The sequence below is a fragment of the Balaenoptera acutorostrata genome, chromosome 8, assembly GCF_949987535.1.
Source record: "Balaenoptera acutorostrata chromosome 8, mBalAcu1.1, whole genome shotgun sequence".
Classification (NCBI taxonomy): Eukaryota; Metazoa; Chordata; class Mammalia; order Artiodactyla; family Balaenopteridae; genus Balaenoptera; species Balaenoptera acutorostrata.
The window spans coordinates 26,016,745-26,037,523 of NC_080071.1; positions in this window are offsets into that span (position 1 = coordinate 26,016,745).

A 20,779-nucleotide genomic window follows, 5' to 3' on the forward strand; every position below is an offset into this window, starting at 1 on the left:
ACTTTTCCTTTATCTTTGATTTTCTGTAGTTAAAAATGATATGGCTAGGTTTGGTTTGATTTTTTTGTTTGTTTTTGTTTTGACATTTATCCTGCTTGGAGCTCTCTGAGCTTCCTAGATCTGTGGTTTGGTGTCTGATATTAATTCGGGGGAAATTCTCAGTCCTTACAGTTTCAAATATTTTATTTGTTCCTTTCACTCTTTCTTCTCCTTCTAATATTCCCATTATGTATATGTTACACCTTTTGCAGAACTTGGTTACTGTCTTTTTTTCAGCCTTTGTTCTCTTTCCTTTTTGGTTTTTGAGGATTCTCTAGTTCAAAGATTCTTTGCTCAGACATGTCCAGTCTACCAATAAGCCCATTAAAAGCATTCTTCATTTTTATTAGTGTTTATCTCTAGCATTTCTTTTTGGTTCTTACATGCTGTCTACTTTATCCATTAGAGCCCTTAGCATATTAATCATGGTTGTTTTAAATTCCAGGTCAGAAAATTCCAAAATCCCTGCCATGTCTGGTTCTGATGCTTGCTCTGTCTCTTTAAATTGAGATTTGTAATTTTTTTCCCACAGCTAGACATGATGTACTGGGTAAAAAGAACTGGTATAAATAGGACTTTAGTAATGCAGTGGTGAGCTATGGGGGGAGGGGAAGCATTCTATAGTCCTAAGATTAGGTCTCAGTCTTTTAGTGAGACCTATGCCTCTGGATGGTGAACTTCTCATGTGTTTCTCAGTTCCTCTTCCCCTCCCCAACTTTTAGATGGTACAGGATGGCTAGAGGAGGCTAGAGTTGGTTATTTCCCTTCTGGTTGGTTCTTTCCAGGTCTGTAAGCCTCTGATCACACCCTCAAAGTTTAGACTCTAGTTAACTAGTTTCCCCAGAGGGCAGGTCTTGTTAAGAAGAGAGTGCTCTGTTATATTTTAAAATGGTTTTTTCCCCTCCTCCTGCCTGAAGTATAAGGGGTTGTTCTCTTGATATTTACTGTGGGAACTTAGTCTAATGGAGGTAAATTTCACAATAATGCCCTCTCCCACCACTCCTCCAATGACTGGGTCCTCCTGGAGTTTTTAAGTCTCAGAGTTCACACTGACCCTCCAGCAATTTATCAATTACAGTTCAGGTTTCCCTATCGCAGCCCTGGTTGCTCATGAGTCTCTACTCCAGTAATCCATGACTCCCTGTATTCACCGTCTTTCCCACTTGGGGGCAGCAGTTGTTCCTGTGCCCTCCCTTCTCTTACAGATCCAAAGAGAGTTATTGATTTTTCAGTCTATTCAGCTTTTTATTTGTTGTGAGAACAGAGAGGCCACTTTCAAGCTCCTTATATGCAAATAGGGAACCAGAAGTCCTTTACTTTCATTTTTATTGGCCTAATTATAGAATTCATCTGATCAGTTTCAATGGTATCCCAGAGAATCTGTTATATACTGTTTCCATTATCATTATTTTTGGATGCTTGTGTTTCCCCTCTGACCAAGTATTGTTTAATAAGGAGCTCTGTAGATTTCTAAATAAGAAGGGTTTTTTAAAAAATTTATCACTAAATGTCTAATTTTACTGCATTTGACCATAGAATGCTGTTCATATTACTTTTGTTTTGTGGAATTAGGTGAGCTGTTGCTGTTGTTTAACAATTGGTATATAGTTAGACTTGATATGTAATCAAGATTATTGTGCACTTGGAAAATGGTGTTTTCTCAATTTTCAGGTTTTCAACTTTAACATATATTCATAAAATTAACTACATTAATTTTGTACTTTAAGTCTTCTATAGGCCTATACATTTTTTACATTTAAATGGACTATGAGTGCCACATATAAAGACTGATATTGTTAAAGGGTCCCTGTCTGCATCTTCTGCAGGGGTTATTTGGCACATATATATTCATAATGTTTATATATGTATTGTGAATTGTAGCTTCTAGTTTTATCGAATTCCTTTCATGCCTTGTTTAATACTTTGAGTCTTGAGCTCAAGCTTATCAAATACAAAGAATGTGATCCCTGTTTTGTTTTGTTTCGGTTTGGTTTGAGTTTGACTGGTGGCTCAGACCAAAACCATAGCCTGGGGCAAACACTCCCAGAGAGCTAAAGCAAGGGATGGGGAGGGTGAAATAAGAAAGGAAATAAAGCAAACACAATCAAATTATACTGGCTTATCAAATTGGCTACAGTTTCAGATACCTGGTTCTCAACACTGCAGGTCTATGAGGAGGCTTGTGAAATGTATCTCATAACCATTCACCAAGGGGATAAAAGAGAGAATCATTTATCTGTACTTGCCCACTCTCCCTTTTTCAAGGGTGGCTCCACAGGTGTTAATTCCCCTACACTTCTAGCTTGTACAGGATTGCTGAGCAGGTTGTCTTAGGTGTTTCCTGCCATGACATCACAGAATTCCTTGTGCCAGAAATGAGATAGATGGCATAGGTTCAGAGTGAGGCACTATCAAGTTCATACAGATGCAAAGCCTATTTGGAACCAACAGCCCCAGCAGTGTCTGGAGTTAGAAGAGGACCTAAAAGGATTAGAAATGGTGCACAAAAGTGTCTAATACACAAGGTATAGCTTTACCAATACTATTTATTTTTAGTCTTCATGGGTCACTTTGTTTCAGGTATGTAACTTGCACATAGCAGAGTTAGGTTTTGCTTTGTAAGCTAATCGGAAAAACTTCTTTTTCAATAACTGATTAATCTCACTTAGATACATTAATATAATTGATATATTTGGGGGGGCTTTCCTGGTGGCGCAGTGGTTGAGAATCTGCCTGCCAATGCAGGGGACACAGGTTCGAGCCCTGGTCTGGGAAGATCCCACATGCCGCAGAGCAACTGGGCCCGTGAGCCACAATTACTGAGCCTGCGCCTCTGGAGCCTGTGCCCCGCAACAAGAGAGGCCGCGACAGTGAAAGGCCCGCACACCGCAATGAAGAGTGGCCCCCGCTTGCCACAACTAGAGAAAGCCCTCGCACAGAAACGAAGACCCAACACAGCCAAAAATAAATAAATAAATAAATTTATTTTTTTTTTAAATTGATATATTTGGTCTCAGCTCTGTCAGATAAGATAGGTCAACTTATATATGTACAATTAACTACATTATGATATGTTTGTGTTTTTCACTACGTTTTCTGTTCTCCTTGCTTATTTTTACATTGTTTTGATAGGAAGATCTGCATTTTTTTCTAGAGATTACTTTTATACTAATACTTCTGTATAGTCTTCATAGTCTTCCTTCTTACATTAAGCTTGTCCTATGCAGTTTCTCAGCTTGAAATAATAATTTTGAACCCCAAAATGATAATTACTTGACATTTCATGGGTTTTTCCTATTTGACACTTTCTCTCTTCTCATTTTTTATTTGCATTATTTCTACTTTGTCAAGCACATACCAAAATTACATGCTGTCTTCCACACTTATACCCATCTAAATGTTTCCAATCCTCATTATCAGTCTATTTGCCAAAAAGTCCCTAGCATTTAGAAGTTGGATAAAATTTGCTCCATATTAGATTCCTTGAGAAGGGCTTGAGGGCATAATATTCTTTGCAGTTTTACAGTGTTAATCTGCTTTGTTTTAACCTAATTCTTACAAGACAGCTTGAATGAATGTAAAATCCTTGTCATTCTATCCTTGAGTTTCTTGAAAACGTTGCCCCACTGTGGTCTTGTTTTATATGTTGCCATTGAGAATTCTGATGCCAAGTTAGTTATGTTTCTTTTGTAAGTGGCTTGCTTTTTTTTCAATCTGAAAGCCTGAAGGAATTTTTTTATCTTTAAAGCCCAGCATTTTCATTAGAATATATTTCAAAGTAAATTTCTGCCAGCACATAGAAGGCCTTTTCAATATGTATAACCAAGCCTTTTTTTTATTTCAGGAAAGTTTTCTTAGATTGTCATTTTAAAGATTAGTTCTGTTTCATTGTTTTTTGTTCTTCTTAGGCTCCAATCTTCTTGGGCTCTTTGATCTTTACCCATCTTTATTATCTTTATTCTTTTGGTTTTTTTCATTCTTATTTTCTGTATCTTTTACTATTATCGAACATATCTACTTTCCCTTGTGATTAATTTTTATTACTGGAATGACTTTGTCTTTTTCTTCAACTATTTCTTTAATTCAGTCAGCTCTTATATTACATCATTTTGATATGTATCTATTTTGAATTTCATAGTTTTCTTTTACATCTGCAATTTAGACTAATTCATATTGAAGCATTTCCTTGTCTTCATTAGCTCTTTATCTTCAAATGCTTTTTGTTCTTCCATAACCAAGCTTCTAATTGATACATCCCTCTTCTACACTGCTGCCCTCGCTCTTAGATGTAGTATATTCCCACGATTGCCACCTCCTCTGGTCTCATACACTTTCCAAGCCCCTTCTTTTAATCTAATCCACCAGTTATCAGAATTCTTCACAATATTTCTCCACTGGGAGTAGGACTCTCTTCTACCAAGGTTAAACCCTAGTTGATGTGATCTGAATTTTGTCCCCAGTAGGATTCCTCCTTGCTCTTCTTTCTTCTCTTCTATGCTTGTTGATTTTTTATTTCTTTGGAAGTTTCAGAGCTTGCTTCTGCTTACTGCGAATGTGTAGTTATTCACTGTGTGAACTGTGGTTTGAAGTCATCTCTGTCTCCTAGTTATGACTAGCCATGAGCTATGGGCAATGCTATTTATTCTTTATTTGCATGGATTTAGAGGCTTTGTGGAAAGATGTGACTACAGGATGCAGCCATTAACTTACAAGAATTATGACATACTGAGCAATATCATATAAATATTGGACTAGATTATAAGTCATTAAAAATCCTTTATTGGGAGAAGATATGTTTGACAATTAATTGATTTACATTTGGACTATTAGAGGGCGTGAAAAATCTAATATTTGAGGGCATTTAAAAAAATGTAAGCACCAAATTAGCTTAAAATGGTCCCCTTTTTTTCATGAGTCAACAGATAAATTCATAAGTAAAAATGGGTGAAATTTGGAAATGCCAATACTTTAACCTCTTAAAAGCCAATAGATTAAAACAGTGCATAGTGTTGCTATCATTTAATGGATTATGCACACTTTCTATTGATGCATTTGCCCTGAGGTGTGATACTAATTTCTCTGAATTCATATTTTTAAAAAAATTTCTTTGGCTCATATATAACACAAATTCATTCATGTGTTGGCTGCATAAACAACAGATTCACCTGTAAAAAATTCTATTTTCCACACAGAAAATTTGATAATTAGTAAATGTACTATCCATTTATTGACTATAAATTACATTTTAGATAAGATATCCAAATATAAAATATATAATATCTAGATATTATATATATTATCTAAATATATAATATCTAAATATTATATATATTATCTAAATATATAATATCTAAATTTCTATTTAGATAAGAAATTTAAATAAAAAATAAATTAATATCTAAGATTATACTGAAGACAAGGTGCACTATTTTTTTCTCTTCATATTTTCTAAAACATTGGCTAAACAGTGATGGATTATTGACATTTCCTAACTAGTGTTGCTAATTTCTAACCCCATGATTTCTCCCTTTCCGCCTCTCCAACTTTACAACACAATATACCTTGACCACACGCTGCTCTCTCATTTCCAAACTTTTGTACATGCAATTCCTCCTTCCTTGGAATGTCATCTCATTCTTATTTTCCTGATAAGCCTCATTAGTTCACATAATTTTGTTTAAATTTTTTCTTATATGATGTGTTCCATGTCTAATCCCTCCAATTCTAAGGTTTTGCTTTTGTTGGAACTAATCAAAGTATTATAAAATTTTGTTGAATATAGTTGTCCACTCACAATATGCACTTTATTGAGAATTCTTATTTAGGCAAAATATTGTATGTAAACATAACATATAAAGTACAGTTGATGTATTTATCCAAAATATGCCAAATATCAGTGCTAGAACCGTTTAACAATACTCAGTAATCTTTTGTTAAGCAACATTGAGCAAAAAAAGAAAAAACTAATAGAGAAAAATTGATGGTTATATGGGTGTCCATGAGACTCTCTTAAAATTTTCACAAGTCTAAAGTACAGTTGGTGGGAGGTCACAGAGATGCCATCAGTGGTTAACTATGAACTTACAGAGCACCAAAATACTCAAGGAAACAGTGTAAAGGTTGAGAGGGTGGATCCCAATTTAAGATAATTCTTTGTCTGACAGATCATAGAGCTAACATGCTTTCAAACCTCCTCATTCAATATGTGTCTCATAGACTCTTCTCTTTGTATGCTTTGACCATCCTCTCACACTTGCTCACACACTGGTTCCTTTATCAAAGTGGTTCTGACCACATCCCAACAATTTTACATTAGATGTTACGTAACCATGCGATGAAGTATGGTAGAAATTCATAGAGGATAATGACCGAAGCTTTCTAGAAATTAGCTACCAAGAGACTTATAGGCATAATCCTGAGTCTGTCAATAAACATTTAAAATCCAAATGCTCCATGGAAGCAACCTAAATGTCCAATGACAGATGAATGGATAAAGAAGATGTGGAACATATATACAATGGAATATTACTCAGCCATGAAAAGGAACGAAATTGGGTCATTTGTAGAGATGTGGATGGACCTAAGAGTCTGTCATACAGAGTGAAGTAAGCCAGAAAGAGAAAAACAAACATTGTATATTAATGCATAAATGTGCAATATAGAAAAATGGTACAGATGAACCTATATGCAGGGCAGCAATAGAGATGCAGACGTAGAGAGGACATGTGGATATGGGGGAGGGTGGGACAAATTGGGAGATTAGGATTGACATATATACACTACCATGCATAAAATAGCTAGCGGGAACATGCTATAAAGCACAGGAAGCTCAGTTCAGTGCTCTGTGACAACCTAGATGGGTGGGATTGGGGGGCGAAGGTAGGTCCAAGAGAGAGGGGATATAGGTATACATATAGCTGATTCACTTCATTGTACAGCAGAAATTAACACAACATTGTAAAGCAATTATACGACAATAAATAAATAATAAAATCCAAATGCTCCAGACCACAAAGGAAATTAATGATCAGGGAATCTAAGATCTTAGAACAAGAATGTAGCTCAGGAGAGTCTTCTGCTTTCAAACAGATAAGTATTAGTTTTCCCATTTTACAGATGTGTTCACTGAACCTCTGACATAGCAAATAAAATGCCCAAAGCCCCAGTTATTATCAGTAGTGGAGAAGAAAAATGGTCCTTTGTCTCCCGTGTACTTTTATAATACTGTGACCACTCAATCCCAATGGCCATCTTAGTTTAAGCATTAGTTTTGCACCAATAATCTTTAAAAAAAATTATAAAAGAATAGCATTAACTCTGCCTTGTGAGTGATGTGATGGGCAAAATTAAAATTGAGCACATAAATGTCACTTATCAAAACATACTGAAGATATATAGGTCATGATAATTAAAAACATTAAATAGAAACTGGTTAAATAAAAAGCAAAAATATTATATAAGAATATGGACTATGAAGTTCATCAAAGGAAAGCAAAGAGTAGACAAAATTCAAAGTATGGACAAAAAGCAAATATTTGATCTAAACTATTATTGAGATATATGATAACTAACATCTTTAAAGTTAAAATTAATGTAACGAATGACTCAGTATTTAAAATGTAAAGCATTTTCACCCATAGTATAAATATTTTAAAAACTAAGTTAGGATTTTCTTATTTTGAGGCATTTTAAGAAAATTTTCAAGGAAAGATAAGACACCAAGAAGGAAGACTAACAGGTCTAAAGGCAGTTGGAAGAGTAAGTAGTTGGTCAAGTTAAGACACGATGAGTCCAAATGTAGTTAGAAAATAATATTTTTACTTATAATAATTTAAAATTTGCAATAAGCACAAAGCCTCCTATAACTAGCAATAATTCAACTATAATATATAAGTTCAATAAGGGAAGGATTGTTATTACAATAACATTTGCTTTATTGTCTCAGGACTAAATGTTTAATGGCATTATGTTTACAGAATAAAATATATTTAACTCACAGTTGAATTGTATCAACAAATACTACTGTTTTGGATTGTGTTCTTAATGTCAAAGACCACCAGCTAGAATTTTTAAGTATTATTTTTAAAACTTTTGAAGACTTTGAATTTTTATTTTAGCATCTTTGAATAGCTTATATAATAAAAACATTTACATACAATTATATTACAGACATAAAATAATCTAAAGACAAGGAAACTCAGAAAGAGAAAGGTCTATTTCATGCCCCATAATGCAGCCTCTACAAAATAAAAATAATGAATTCTGTCTTGTGACTATTACAGTCACGCTTAAATAAGTGATTCTTGTAATCAGAATTATTGGTAAAGAATTTATCAAAACAAAAGTCTCTCTACTGAATACAGCCATGAAACCGTGCACCGTGAAGTGTTTCTTTAATTGTTGTTTCTTTGGGGAATACTTAAAAAAGAGAGGAAAAGAGAGTGCTTATAATTTTCATTCTTAATACAACACTGGAAGCTCACAATTCACAGCATAATTAAGTCTACTGTTGACACTATGTGCAAGGCTGGCACTTCTTCCATTCAGACTGATGTCACTTAATCAAGCACCACTGATACTTTGTAATAATCTGCAAGAAAATATTTAAGATCTACAGCAATATAAAAGCCCACTACAGAAGTAGGGGAAATATGCACTAAAATTATATTTCTAAGCGTAATCCAAAGGATGCTCAACTAATATAGCATTAAATTAAAAATGACATGAGTACATCAAATCCTGAAAGGATGGTGCTTATGATTTTTAAATATCATCTTAAAGTAGTTTTTTAGTATCATCTATATGTATATTTTGTACTTGTAGATGACAGCATTTCCCAAACTCCCATTAATACTACCTCAGTGAGACTCCTCCATCCACGTACAAACATTAAGCACTCTGATAGACATGTTCCCTGCTCTAGACTTGAACCTAACTCTTCCCAACCTGCTAACTCACCCTTTCTTCTCAGTGTTCTTAACTTTGTAAGTATTCATTTCTCTTTATTGCACATTTGGCAAATTTGACCATGCTTCCTATTATATTGTATAGCTTTTGAACACAGAGACTGCAACTCCTTTTTTCATGTGATAAAGCTCTCTATAAATCCAAACCAAGGTCTGATTCTGGACCTATGATAGCAGAGTATAAAAAGTTATGGATTAATCATTACTTTCTTAAATGCCTGATTCAATCAAAAGTGTTGCCAGGAATGATCTGACCTTGTTCCACAGGTCTCCCATAAATGAGTTCTAGCCAATGATTGGGCTCTTATCTGGTACTTCCAATTCCCACAAGGAAGAAATTTCCTGTCCTTGAAGACCAGTTTTATTTTGGAGAAAATTTTATTTCAGACTTTGTTCAGGGCTCTTCTTCCAGGTTTCTGCTACCCTAGAATTACCAAGGACAGTGCTGCTTGAATGCTGTTTCTTTTTTATCAGAATCAAAAAGCAAGACCAGCAACCTATAACTAGATCTAGAGTTAGGCAAGAATTCATGAGACATAAAGCCAAAGAGTTGGATTTAATATTTTGGTCCTGGAAAATCAGAGTGAATATTGATATTGTATAAGACAAACCACTCTAAATTAGTGTGTTTTAGAATGGTTTTTATTTGTATGTGCTAAGCTAAAGATTTTCATTATATTCAAGTAAAAGGATAACTTTACTTAATAGGTGATCAGGTTTCTTTTTCCTTTTTTTTTTTTGGCCACACCACGAAGCATGCAGGATCCTAGTTCCCCAACCAGGGATCAAACCCACTCCCCCTGCAGTGGAAGTATGGAGTCTCAACCACTGGACCACCAGCGAAGTCCCAATAGGTGATCAGCTTGGAAACTACCCTGAGATTTATAATTTAAAACTACTGAGGAGTTACTATAATGAATGTCAAACTGTATTAAGATAAAACACGGGACGTAAAGGATCTGATATTACTTAGTCTTAAAAATGACACAAGAGTGTCACTGTATCAACTAAAAACACACAAGAGTAGCTGCAATAGGTGGGAAGCTTATTGTGCAAAAGTGAGTAGTGATCAACTCTCATCAGAATTCCCTGGGAATAGAATAAGTAGAAATTATCTTCAAATATATCATGCCAGTTCTACAATCAAGGAAAAGCAGCATATATTTAGCATTATCCAATACCGAAGGTAATTCAAATAGATTTATAAACTGTTTTAGAAGTGTCTAAATTGAGGACATAAATAATATCCCCAAAAGTATTTGAATACCACTATCTTGCCACTATTACACATTTTATAATTCTGACTGTTCATTGATATACATAGCCTCATTTGATCATCACAAAAACCCTGAGAAACAGAAAGGCAAATTGGTCTTCATTTACCCAACATAGCCTCAGTTTTAGGTTTTTACCAAGCAGATGTAGCCACTTCATTTTGAGCATTTCCCAAAGTGTTCCAGTTTAGGTCAAATTATATGGATACCATAGGTATAACACTCCTTTCCTCATTTTACAATTGAAACAATCAAGATGCTCTGCTGGAATTATATCAGCACAACCAATAAATAATAGGACTGATATTTAATGGGAGGCCTCTGATTTTTCAATATTAAAGGCATGTTCTTCCAAGGAACAGAACTAGGTCATTTTTAGGGTACATTTTAATTCTTAAAAGGAGGGGTTTTCCCTAATATGTTTACTAACTGGCAACCAAATTTCAATTTTTCCAAACATGCGCTACAAGTAAAATATGCCCAAACCTCATGAATCACAGTTTGTTACAGTTCATTTAAAACAGAAGTAGAAGGGGTGGCAGATTAGGAACAACCAAAAATTCTTTGCAACTGCTCCCATGGAGAAGTGACTCTATGATCATTGACCTAGAATCTGAGTGAGGTCTGTGACTGTTTTGACTAATAGAATATAGCGAATATATACCCAAGTCAGTATTTAGTCCAGGGCTTTAAAAGACTCCATCTTGCATTTCTTGTCTCTTGGAACACTTTCTTTGACTGTGAGCTTTGACCTGGTATGCAAATAGTCCATCCTTGAGACTGCCATGCCAAAGAGGCCGGATACAGGTGCTGTTTTCAAAAATTCCAGATGAGTTTAGCCATCCAGCCACCCCTGGTTAGGCATCAGAAATGTGTGTGAAGTCATCTTGACCCTCCAGACCATCCCAACCACTGGCTGAGTACTACCAAGTGGTATCATTGAACACTGTATAGAGCAGTAGTATGAGCTGGCTGAGCCCTGCCCAAATTACTGACTCTCAAAATCATGAAATATAATAAATCATTTCTTGCTTTAAGCTTCCAGGTTTTGGGGTGATTTGTTATGTAGCAATAGATAACTAGGGCAGAATTTGGTACCTGGAAGTAAGGTGTTATGATAACAAAAAATCATAAAACATGTAGCATTGGTTGGGACAGGGTGGTGGGCAGGAGCTGGTAGGAACTAGTGGTAAAAGCTTGAATGGCCTTGGGGAGACCATTAGGGCTTCAAGGACAAAGAGGAAAATCTTATTGGAGCCCAGTGAAAAGGTCAGCTGAGTTACATACAGACAGAAAAGTTAGCAAAACCGTTGCCTGCAGCAATATGGAAAACAGAAAAGCAACCTAATGATCTCAGAAATCTTGCTAAAGAGATTTGCAGGCAAAAGTTTTCCTAGTCACCCATAACAAATGAAAGCTGAGGGAGACAAACTAAGAAAGAAATCCTTAAGTCTTCTAACATAGTTGCAGAATATACTAAAAGCTCAGGAAAGTCTTTCCAAGCCAAAGCAAACAAACGAAGCAAAAAAAAAAAAACAACCCCAAAACAAAAACTATGAAAAGAAATAACTTCAGAGAAAAGATCAAACTCAGGTCCCTAGTAAAGCATGGTCTGAGAGCAAAGATTAAGTCAGGGTGAAAAGTGTAAAACCTTTTTAAAGACCTCACAGAGACTTAAGGTGGTGTTTTGTAGATGCTTTCAGCTGACGAAATGCCTTTTAAGGACAAAAGCTTTCTAGGGAAAGTCCTATAGACTCTCTCTTTTTAAATACTGGGCTTCTAAGAATCTTGAGGGCATTGTCTCAGCCTAGCAGAGTGTCCAAGAAATAGAAGAGCTTACTTTGAAGATATTTATGGGTGTGGTGTTGTCTGTTGAAATGGACAGTAAATTGATTCACATGAAATCTACAGAGCTTTTAAAAAAATTATACCTCTTGAACTGGAAAAAATAGTGATATTACAGAATGGAAAAAGGCATTAGGACCCCTAATTTCCAGCAGGCAGAAAGATGGCTGAGAAAACTACTCAGCTGTAAACACAGGTTATTTCTTATAGGAAGGAAGGGTGAATCTAATGTCGGAACCAAGAGCTCAAAGGGAGAAGCCAATAGGCACAGATAATCATTTCTATGGAGCAGTTCTGGGTTCTTTTTTTTTTTTTTTAATGGCAACACATGACTGACTGGATTTCAGAATTGCTATGGACCAGAGATTGCCATATGCCTTCTGTCTGAAGGAGTGCCTTTTTGAAAGGAGTGCCTATTGCTAGTATCCTGTGCCTATCTCATCATTGTATGTTGGTTGTGGGAAATAGGTATCTCATATCTTATCCAAAGGTTAAGATGAAGAGAAACCATACAGGAAGAACTGCACACACAATTGGGCTTGATTTAGAGAGATGAGGTCTTAGAGTCTGAGATAACATTGCAATAGCACAAGAATTTGTGGGATTTAGAGAAAGTGAGTTTATTTTCCATGTGGAAGAAATATAAACAATTTGTAGATCAGGGCAGACCATGGTGAATTTAAGATGACTGCATATTCTTTGAAACTCTTCTCATTAAGAGTCAGCCTATCATTCTTCTCTTTGAATTAAGTGAGCTCTATTATCACTTTGATTTATATAATTCAGCAGAAGTAACACTATCCCTATTTTAACTCAGTAAATTTCTTCAAATCAATAAAGACCATTTACAACACACTACCAGCCTACAGCTAGCATCATACTTAATGGTGAATGACTAAACACTTGCTCTCTAAGATTAGGAACAAAGTAACAATGTCTATCTTACCATTTCTATTCAAAATTATACTGAAAATTCTAACTAGTGCAGTAAGACAAGAAAAAAGAAACAAAAGGTATATAGATTGGAAAGGAAGAAATAAATTGATGGCATGATTTATGTAGAAAACCAAGAAAAGAAAAACCTGAAACTAATAAGTATAGCAAGTTTATAGGATACAAGGTCGATATATAGAGCAATTACATTTGTATATACCAACAATGAACAAGTGGAATTTGAAGTTATAAAATAGTACCATTTACAATAGCATAAAAAATGCAATACTTAGGTACAAATCAAAAAACTATATATAGGGTTTGTATGTGGAAAAGAAAAAACACTGATGTAAGAAATAAAAGACTTTTTAATGGAATGGTATTGCATGTTTATAGATTAGAAGACTCAATATTGTTAAGATGTCAATTATTTGTAACTTGATCTATAGGTTCAGTGAAATCCTTGTCAAAAGCCCAGGAAGCTATATTGTTGATATCAAAGAACTGATTCTAAATTTGATATGGAAAGGCAGAAGACCTAGAATGGTCAATAAAATATTTTTTAAAAAACCCCAAAAACCAGAAATCTATTTAAAGACTTATCATAAAGATAAAGTAATTAACACAGCATGGTATTGGCAAAAAATAGATCTATAGAGTTAATATATCAGAGCATAGGACCTAGAAACAGACCCTCACAAATACAGTTAATTCATTTTTCACAAAGTTTCAAAGGCAATTCAATGAGAAATGATAGACTTTTTAACAAATGGTGCTGAAAAAATTAGACATCCATAGGCAAATAAAATAAATTTAGATACAGACCTTATACCTTATACTAAATTAGAATTAATTCATAACAGATTATAGACCTAAGTGTAATATGAAAAACTAACAACAGCAACAACAACAAACTACTAGAAGAAAGCATAGGAGGAAATCTATGTGACCTGGGGTTTGGTGACGAGTTCACAGATACAACATTAAAATTATGATCCATAGAAGAAAAAAATGATACATTAATAAGCGTCATTAAAATTAAAACTTCTGCTCTGAGAAAGACAATGTCAGGAGACAAGTCACAGACTGGGAGAAAATATGTGCAAAACACATATCTGATAACGGAATTATATCAAAATATTCAAAGAACTCATAAAATTCAACAAGAGATGTGAACAGATATTTCACCAAAGAAGTTATACAGATGGCAAATAAGCATATGAAAAGATATTCAATATGATTCGTCCTTAGGAAAATGCAAATACCATTACATGCCTAATACTGCAGAATCGCTAAAATCCAAAAATCTGTAAATAGCAACTCCTGGTTAGGATGCAGACCAACAGGAACTCTTATTCATTGATGATGGAAAGGCAAAATGGCACAGCCAGACTGGAAAAGAGTCCTACCATATCATATAATCCAGTAATCACACTCTTAGATATTTACCTGACTGATCTGAAAACCTATGTCTACACAAAAACATACATGCGAACATTTGTACCAGGTTTATTTATAATCACCCAAAACTGAAAGCAATCAAGATGACCTCCAACAGGTGAATGGATAAACAACTATGGGACATCCATACAACGGCACATTATCCAGAGATAAAAAGCTCTCAAGTTACACAAAGACACAAATGAATCTTAAACGTATATTGCTAAGTAAAGGAAGCCAGACTGAAAAGGCTAGATACTGTATGATTCCAACTATACGACATCTACTAAAGACAAAACTGATAGAAGTGATAGTGTGGGAAAACTGACTCACTGCTAAGTTTACTAGGTGTGTGTGTGGTGGGTGAAGTCCAGGGATTTTTTAGGGTAGTGAACCCATTCTGTATGACACTGTAATAATGGATATATGATACAACGTATTTGTCAAAACCAACAGAGCTTTCTAAAACAAAGTGTGAAGCTTAACATAGGCACATTAAAAAAAAAATTCAGGTTTTAGGGTTCCAGGATGGAATGCAGAATGTGACAAAACAAATCTAACTGTATTACACTTGTATGAAATAACCTCATTGAAAGGTGCTAACCTTAGTAACTCTGGAAATGAGTAGAGTCTGTAAGACTAAAGGCAAAAGGAACTGTATGTAAGCACTGCACTATAGCTGAAAAGGTTGTTTCCCTAGGGGTACAGGTTAATAATTCTAAAACTACTATACATTTATACTGAAACTGAAAAACAAGTAAATGGATGGCAGACAGTGGTAGTTAGGTTTCTCACTGTTGGAGTGAAAGATTACAGATAGATAGCAAGAAGAGGAGGCTAGAATAAATTGTGTGCTAATGGATGAGAGTTGGAGATACCAGCATATGAATTCATGTTTAGCTTAAGAAAGATACAGAATGTTAGTACAGAAATATTTATAGATGTGTGTATATAGATATTATCTCCTTGTCCTGTTAGCTGAGAGGACCCTAAAGCACTAACACCATTATGGCAATGAGCACACTAGGCACACAGATCTTGAGTTCCAATACTATTCTCCAATTTAAAGAAAAACAAACCTGGGTTTCTTAGAGAACTGGCTGATTTTAGGACAGAGCAGAAAATATATAAGATGATTCTGGAGCATCTTGTAGTGAAAGAAAGTAAGGAAGCACTCCAAAAAAAAAAAAAAAAATCAACAATAGGGTATGTCAAAAGGTATAGAGCCAACAAAATGAGTTCACGATGGCCAAAGCTGGAACAATTTGAGCAACAAAATAAACAGATTAGTATTTGATTATTATCCAAAGTATAAAATAAATATCCATGAGTCCATACTGATAGTAAATAAATGATTTCATAAATAAATATATGGATTAGAATCTCCTGTGTAGAAAAATTCCAAATAATTTATATAAACACTCTGTTCTTAAGAAAGGGGAGCAAAATTCAATCCAGGCGTTCAAAGTTAACATCAGTAGCTAAAAGTCATATTGATAATACATACATTTGATATACATCAAGGTATGTATAGTATGTACCCATCACATATGCTCCATGTGATGACACCACAGCATTTTCCTCCTAAAAACAAAAGGAAACCATAAAGAAAATAAAAAGACAACCCACAGAATGGGACCGAATGGAGAATGGGATTAGTCTCCAAAATTTACAAACAGCTCATGCGGCTTAATATCATTAAAATAAACAACCCAATCAAAAAATGGGCAGAAGACCTAAATAGACATTTCTCCTAAGAAGACATAGATGGTCAAGAGGCACATGAAAAGATGTTCAACATCACTAATTATTAGAGAAATGCAAATCAAAACTACGATAAGATATCAACTCACACCAGACAGAATGGCTATCATCAAAAAATCCACAAACAGTAAATGCTGGAGAGGGTGTGGAGAGAAGTGAACCCTCCTACACTGTTGGTGGGAATGTAAATTGGTGGAGTCACTATGGAGAATAGTACAGAGGTTCCTTAAGAAACTAAAAACAGAGCTACCATACGATCCCACAATCCAACTCCTGGGCATATACCTGGAGAAAAACATGGTTCGGAGAAAACATGGGATACATGCACCCCAATGTCCATTGCAGTGCTGTTTACAATAGCCAAGACATGGAAGCAACCTAAATGTCCATCAACAGAAGAATGGATAAAGAAGATGTGGTACATATATACAAGGGAATGTTACTCATGAAATAATGCCATTTGCAGCAACATGGATGGACCTAGAGATTGTCATACTGAGTGAAGTAAGTCAGATAAGAGAAAGAGAAATACCGTATGATATTGCTTGTATGTGGAATCAAAAAAAAAATGATACTAATGAACTTGTGTACAAAAGGAAACAGACTCACAGACTTTGAGAATGAACTTACGGATACCAGGGGGAAGGGAGGGGAGGGATAGTTAGGGAGTTTGGGATCGACACGTACACACTGCTATATTTAAAATGGATGACCAACAAGGACCTACTGTATAGCACAGGAAACTCTACTCAATATTCTGTAATAACCTAATAGGGAAAAGAATTTGAAAAAGAATAGATATATGTGTATGTATAACTGAATCACTTTGTTGTACACCTGAAACTAACACAACATTGTTAATCAACTATACTCCAATACAAAAATAAAAAGTTTTTAATAAAAACACATTAGCCCAATATAATCATGAGAAAAACATCAGACAATTGTCAAGAAGCATATCCTAAAAAACACCTAACTAGTAATCCTTAAAACTGTCAAGGTCATCAAAAAAAGAAAACACTGAGAAACTGTCATAGCCAAGAAGAGCCTAAGGATACATGACTACTAAATGCAATATGGTATCCCGGGTGAGATCCTATAAAAACAACAGAAAAAAGATATTAAAACTGAGGAAATCTGAATAAAGTATAAACATTACGTATCAATATTATTTCATTAATTGTGACCAAATACAGTACTATTTTCAGATATTAATAATAGAAGAAACTGAGTGTGGAATATATAGGAACTCCCTGTACTACCTTCTCAAAAATTGTATAATTTAAAACTGCTTTAAAATGAAGTTTATTTCAAAAAAGAGCAAGTTTGGAAGACTTAACAATACTCAAGTTGAAGATAATGTAGACTATAAAGGTATATTAATCAAGACATTAAGATAGACACACAGAACAATGAAACAAAAAAGAGAGTTCACAAATATATTCTCACTAATATGGCCAATTGATTTTCAAGAATGGTGATAAGGAAATTCAGTGAGAAAAAAATAGTCTTTCAACAAATAGTGATGGAAAAATTGGATATCCTCATGCACAAAAATGAACTTAGAACACATGAGTCAAAGAATAAATCAGGAGAAATTTGAAAATATTTTCAGCTCAATGAAAATGAAAGCACAATTAATCAAAATTAGTGTGATACAATGAAAACAGTGCTTAGAGTGAAACTTATATCACTGAATGCATACATTACAAAATAAGAAAAACTAAGATTAATAATCTAAGCTTCCACTTCAGGAAACTAGAAAAAAAAGAAGAACAAAGTAAATCCTGAGTAAGCAGAAGAAAAGATATAATAAAAATTAGAGCAGAAATCAATAAAATGAAAATAGGAAATCAATAGAGAAAATCAATGAAAACAAAAGCCTGGTTCTTTGAAAAGATTAATGAACTCAATAAACATCTAGCTAAGCTAAAAAAAAAAAGAAAGGACACAAATTATTAACATCACAAACGAAAGAGGGTACATCACTGCAGATGTTATGGACATTGAAAGGATAATAAACGAATACTATGAACATCTCAACGCCAACAAATTTGATAACCTATATGAAGTGGACCAATTCTTTGAGACACAATTGCCAAAATTCACACAAGAAGAAAAACATAATCTGAATAGGCCTACAGCTATAAAATAAATTGAGTAAATAATTAATAACCTATTAAAAGAGAAAGCATTGGGCCTATGGGCTCACTGGTGAATTCTACCAAACGTTTAAGGAAGAAGTTACACCAAATCTTTAGTTTCTTTCAGCAGATAGAAGCAGAGGGAGTACTTCATAACTAACTCTATGAGGCCAGCATTACCCTGATACCTAAACTAGACAAGGACATTACCAAGAAAATAAAACTATACCTGTAATGAGTACTGATGCAAAAATCCTCAACAAGGTATTAGCAAACTGAATCTAACAATGTATAAAAAGATAACACACTACAACCAAGTGGGATTTATTCCAGATATGCAAGGCTAGCTCAGCATTCAAAAATCAATTGGTGTAATATATCACATTAATAGGCTAAAGAAGAAAAATCACGTGATCATATCAGTACATGCAGAAAAAGCATTTGACAAAATCCAACACCCATTCATGATAAAAACTCTCAGGAAAGTAGGAATAGAGGGGAACTTTCTCAACCTGATAAAGAATATCTACAAAAACCCTACAGCTAACATTATACTTAATGATGAGAAACTCAAAGGTTTCCCACTAAGATCAGGATCAAGGCAAGAATGTCTCCTCTTAACACTCTTTTTCAACAATATACTAGAAGTTCCAGCTAATGCAATAAGACAAGGAAGGGAAATAAAAGGTATATAGATTTGGAAGGAAACTTTGTTCATAGATGACATGATCTCCTATGTAGCAAATTCAAAAGAATAGACAAAAAAAATCCTGGAACTAATAAGTGATTATAGCCAGGGTGCAGAATACAATATTAATATACAAAAGTCAGTCATTCTCCCATATGACAGCAATGAAAAAGTGGAATTTGAAATTAAAATCACAATTCATTTTTATTAGCAGCAGAAAAAGGAAGAAAGAAATACTTATGTATGTATCTAACAAAATATGTACAAGATCTATATAAGGAAAAATACAAAATTCTGATGAATGAAATCACAGAATAACCAAATAAAAGGAGAGGTAATTATGGATAGGAAGACTCAATATTGTCAAGCTATGAGTTCCAAACTGATCTATAAATTCAACACAATTCCAGTCAAAAACACAGGAAGTTATTTTTTGGATATCAACAAACTTATTTTAAAGTTCATATGGGAAGGCAAAAGACTCAGAATAGCCAACATGATATTGAAAAAAGAAGAACAAAGTTGGAGGACTGACACTAACTGACTTCAAGACTTACTACAGGGCTACAGTAATCAAGACAGTGTGATACTGGTGAAAGAATAAACAAATAGATCAATGGTACAGAACAGACAGCCCAGAAATATCAATAGATTCACATAAATGTAGTCAACTGATCTTTGGCAAAGGGGAAAAGGCAACACAATGAAGAAAAGATCATCTTTTCAACAAATGGTGCTGGAATAACATGACATCCACATGCAAAAAAAAAATATATATATATATATATATACATATATATAGAGACACACACACACACAAACTTTACACGCGTCACAAAAATTAATTAAAAATGGATCACAGACCTAAATGTGAAACATAAAATTATAAAACTCCTAGAAGAAAAGATAGGGGGAAAAAAATCTAGATAACTTTTGGTTTAGTGATCACTTTTTAGATAGGACACCAAAGGCACCATCCACGAAAGAAAAACTTGATAAACTGGATTTCATTAAAATTAAAAATTTCTGCTGTGCAAAAGACGTCAAGAGAATAAAAATACTGTGTGTCTCTGAGCCACAGACTCAGAGAAAATATTTGCAAAAGACACATCAGATAAAAGACTGTTATCCTAAATAACAAAGACTGTAATCCTAAAGAACTCTTAAAACTTAACACTAAAAAAATAACTCCATTTGAAAATGGGCCAAAGACCTTAACAGATACCTCACCAAAGAAGATATACACACAGATGGCAAATAAGAATGTGAAAAGATGCTCCACATCATAGGTCATCAGGGAAATGCAAATTAAAACAACAATGAGATACCATTACCTACCTATTAGAATGGTTGAAATCCAGAACACTGACAACACCAAATGCTGGTGAGGATGTGGAATAACAGGAACTCTCATACATTGCTGATAGGAACACAAAATGGTACGGCCACTTTGGAAGATAACTGGGTAGTTTATTATGAAACTAAACATATTCTCACCATATGATCCAGCAGTCACATTCCTTAGTATTTACCCAAAGGAGGAGAAAACTTATGTTAAGACAAAAACCTGCACACAGATGTATATAGCAGCTTTATTCATAATTGCCAAAACTTGGAAGGAACTAAGGTCTCCTTCAGTAGGAAAATGAATAAATCAATTCTGGTACATCAGGAAAATGGAATTTC